The following is a 4625-nucleotide window of genomic DNA, read 5'->3' on the forward strand; positions in this document are numbered from 1 at the left end:
GGACAAAACGTTTAATTAGATTCTTATTTGAGCATACTTTAGAATGACAGATAGGTAAGTAACTTATATCATTCAAAGCTTGGACAATAGACGAACAATTGGAAAGAGAATGGTTAAACTTTTGCAAAATATGCTACCATCTCCACTCTCTCTGCAAGTGGAATAAACTATGAAGTTGCAGCTAAAACTTGAACACGTAACTACAACCCCAAGTCTTGTGCACAATCTGCAAACAAATGTCATTAGTCCTGATAGAACCTTACGGCTTTGGTCTTCTAAATATATATAGTGTTCAGTTGTACCTGCATCATAAAGCTCCCTCTTCTGACTAATTATGTGCATTGGATGACATAACTCTACAGAAAGAAAATAAGAAACTGTCATTATGCAACTTGTTCTTAACAACCACTCACTTCGAGTGCCAAATATAGTTCAACTACATAGATTAAATGCACCAGTAGGATGCAGTCGCGCATGCCCACTGAATCTGTTGCTTTCACTAAAGTCTGAAATTCACAATCCGTTGATTCTTCATGCAGGATTAACAGAGAGAGAGCGCGAGAGTTAACACAGAGAGTAGAGAGAGAAACTTATTGAGAGAGAGACGGAATTAACAGAGAGAAATTCTCCAGTCCACCGCCGCCTAGCTCCTGGTCGTGGCCTCACTTTTGTGCACCTGCAATCAAAGGAGAATGATTAGTACAGTGTCCTTGGAATCTACTGGGAGAGATGATTAGCACCAGGACAACCGTCCGGTGCACGCATGCACACCCGGACGGCACACAACACACACGCATGCTCACCCGGCCAGCAAACAAAACACACACCAAAAAAACTCATTACTGCTGCAAGGATTGTTGAGATGATCCAAATAGGCATACATGTCAATTACAGAAGCCACATATTGGAATTTAAGGCGAGCATATCTAAATACTGTTGGAAGGATTGTTGAGATGACAACCCAAACAGGCATACATGTCGTCAATTACAGAAATCAACTATTGGAATGGACATATGCAGAACTTAAGCTCGGCTACGACCTCGGGGGCGGTCATCCTGGACACGCATATCATGAATTGAAACCCAAACTTGTCCCAGTATTCACATTCCATTCAGACAATTCCTGCAACAAACAGTTTGAAGAAACCAGCCAAATTGAGTATAGAAATCAGATCAGATAAATCATATCACAGATGCAAGGCACCGTATGACCTGCATGGTGGAATCAGTGGATGTGGAAAGTACAACTGAATGCTCATCTTTGCTCCATCTGTAGTGATGACTGATGACTGATGGCCTGATGATGGAGTGACGAACTAACAGAGACCAACAGGCAGAAGAAGAACTAACGGACTTGGAGACGACGCGGGAGGTGGTTCCGATGTGTGGGTGGTGGGCGAAGGCCTCCAGCCATCCAGTCACATCCACCCAGGTTTGATTTGTTCGTTCCCGGTCGCACATATGACCGGCGCGGAACACACACACCATCAGAGGGATCGAGAGAGAGAGAGAGAGAGAGAGAGAGAGAGAGAGAGAGAGAGAGAGAGAGAGAGAGAGAGAGAGAGAGAGAGAGAGAGCGGGAGATGGACTCACATCGATCCGGTGCTGCAACCCTCCATTCGCCGCTGTCTGTGTGCCCACGCTCCATAGCCGCCGCAAATCTCGAGAGGGAAGGGAGGAAGAGCACGCTCGGATTTTTGTGAGGTGAGCGAACCGCCATGTCGTCCCCAGGCCTCCGCCCCCTAATTCCCTCAAGCCGCCGCCACATCTTCATATACCTACGCTGCTAGGGAGAAGTCGGGCTCGTGAAGTACATCGGGGAGAGGATGTGAAAGGGAACTGTTTTTATTTGAAGACTCTGAAGGCAAATTTTGTGAAGATATATTGATTGAGGGAAGATAAGGGAACCATCGTGATAGGCTTCTGAATACGGGCGACGTTACTACTCCGGCCGGCCGTTCAAATGCCTCCTCAGTTAATCTTATAGAACGGCCGGAGTAGTGGGAATTAACTGAAAGTAATGGTGGCTTGAGGTAGCAAGGAAAATATGCCAGCGTGGAGAAGAGAAAATTGTTAGGATTTAATTAATCCTATTAATCTCTGCTTTTCCTAATTGAGGCGATTGTCTCATGTCCCTTCGAACGCACCTCTTCGGAGGCTATATATATATGTGTAATCCCATCATCAATAAAAACAACTGTTCACTTTACATCCTTGTCGATTGTCTCTCGTCCTCTACTCGAAACACGTTATCAGCGCGCCCCCGGCGGAGCGAATCCATCTGTGTGCCGTTCTCCGTCTACGGCAGCGCTCATTAATTGGACGGCCTCAGCCCGGCGGAAACGCTTCCAAGCGGCAGCCTTGCATCATGCATGGCAACGACATGAATCTCTCGATCTCTAAATTAACTCTTCAAGAGCGATTCCTTGCAGGAAGTGTAGGAGATAATGAGGAACAAGGGCATTGGCATCCGTCGATCCAAATTTCTCTTTATAGAACGTGAATCAAGGTACGATGCCTCACTTCATTACCATCTTCGCTGAACTGGTGGTGGCGCTCATCGTCATCTTGCCATCAGCGTCTGGCCTCGACCCCGCTCTGGACTGGGCGACCGGAACCACTGGCTTCGCGTCCCGCGACGGAAACGCGCATCCGCACAGATCGGCGGCGCTGGCCCTCTACAGGGTCGCCCTCCGGCATGAGCGGCTCCTCCGACGCCGCAGTCGTCGATGTTGATGCAGTCGCGCCAAGCGCCCCCCGCCGCCCGGCCGCGGCCGCGCCACACCCGTGGCCGGGCCCCTGCGTCAGGCCGTGGCCGCCCTCGCGCGCGCCCGGCCCGTGCCGCCGTGGCGTCCTCGCCGCACACAGGCACTCGCCGGCGCCTCGTGACCTCCGCCTTCACAGCGCTCGGGCAGTGCATGGCATCCGCCTAACCGGCGACTCCTCTAACGATGAATAGTGCGGTTGGAGTTCCTCCCGTCGCCCGTGATGCGGGCGACCGGCCGTAGGTGCCTCCGAGGAAGAGCGCGGCTGGAGTCCCTCCGGTCTTGGTCGTGTGGATTGGGGATCGAATCTACTCCTTCTGTGGATATCCCTGTCTACTCTTCCTTATCCATTCGGTTGATCAGGCTGCACCTGGCTGGGCTGCCCTACGTGTTCTATTTGCATGCGGTTGGGCCGCCAGGTGCTCATGCTAATTTGCATTATTTGCTTAATTGCTCGTATTTTTAGTTTTTTAGCAGATTAGTGCTCCAACAACTATTGCTATTTATTAGCATTTGTCATGTTGAGGCCACATCTGCATTCAAATCATCTTCTGTTGAATTTTAAAATTTCCAAAGATACATGGTTGTTAATGCCTAGCATGTTCTTTACCGATACAACGGCATTGTTTTATGACTGAGATTAAATTTTTCTCGCACAATAATGTTGATTTGCGATTGAGAAATTTTTTCTCGCAAAACAATCTCATTGCGATTGAGATTAATTTTCTCTCGCAAAACAATCTCATTGCGATTGAGATTAATTTTCTCTCGCAAAATATTAACTCACTTTGCTGAATTATCTTGCAACTTGATACAAGATCATCTCATTTTATTTTTGAGGTCTATACAATTCATGTTTTTCACTTGAACATCAAGTTTGCAATATCATTACTATTCATTACAATAGTAGTGTATATCTGTTAAGTACCGAGCTGTATTCCAGATCTTAAGTTGATGTAATATATTTCCACGTTTACCACGTGTTGAGATTAATTACGTTCATTTGCAACTGAGATTTTCTCATCTCTTGCAGTACCTCTGGAGTACTATTTCTCCGTTGAGTACGATGTATTCCGGAATATATCTATGATGTATTTATTTCCATGTGAAACACATGTCGAGATTAATACTTCTATTTGCAATTGAGATTTTCAATTCCTTGCAAATACAGATGCAATATTCAAAGTGATTTCGTCAAATTGATGCTTGGGATCACAAGGAAGTCATGGAGCTACTGCCTATGCAGATTATCGATGATTACTGATAAAGCCCACATCTTGTCGTTTCAACACTATGGTTGCTTTACAAAGTGCTCTCCCACGCATTTTACTAAGTCATGACATAAGGCATTGTGAGTGAGTATCTACTGATTTCATCAGATTATACTCCCTATGCTGCGAGACCCACTCCATTTTTGGAGATTATCTTCAAGGTGTCATACTTAACAATTTGAGATTCACATTGATGGTTTCAAGATAACTTCTTGAAATACTGATTGATTTTGCTAAGTTCATTACAACATCAACCATGATGGTCTTTAATTTACTGGCTTTAAATTAATTATCTCCGGTTTACCCATAGAGGTAACATATGGCTATAGAATTTGAGGCTTTCGCCCTCAGTGGCCACCACTGCCCTATCTGGGCCATGGACATCATGATCGCTCTTGTGTCTCGTGGAATAGTGTGTGCAATCCAGGACCACATGATTAACCTCTGGTCGGAATCACACCGCTAACAGAAAAAAATTGTCTTATACAGCATAAGGCATTATATCGATTCAGATCTATGCATCTGGTTATTCTGTATCAGCAATTCCTGGGATACAATGAACCTCAAGGGCAAAGGTTTGAATCTTACT

General features: G+C 45.9%; 1 long non-coding RNA gene across 2 annotated transcripts; it reads right to left on the bottom strand.

Moving 5' to 3' along the window:
• LOC109740556 (uncharacterized) lies at nt 1-3379 on the bottom strand. Of its 2 annotated transcripts, XR_005752731.3 has the most exons (4): nt 1594-3379; nt 1041-1123; nt 303-676; nt 1-226 (listed from the first exon to the last, which is right to left on the bottom strand). It is a non-coding gene; the product is annotated as an uncharacterized lncRNA (long non-coding RNA). The 2 variants fall into 2 exon arrangements; XR_005752732.3 differs by lacking the exon at nt 1041-1123.
• Nucleotides 3380-4625: the final 1246 nt, after the last annotated feature.

This window comes from Aegilops tauschii, chromosome 3, assembly GCF_002575655.3.
Source record: "Aegilops tauschii subsp. strangulata cultivar AL8/78 chromosome 3, Aet v6.0, whole genome shotgun sequence".
NCBI lineage: Eukaryota > Viridiplantae > Streptophyta > Magnoliopsida > Poales > Poaceae > Aegilops > Aegilops tauschii.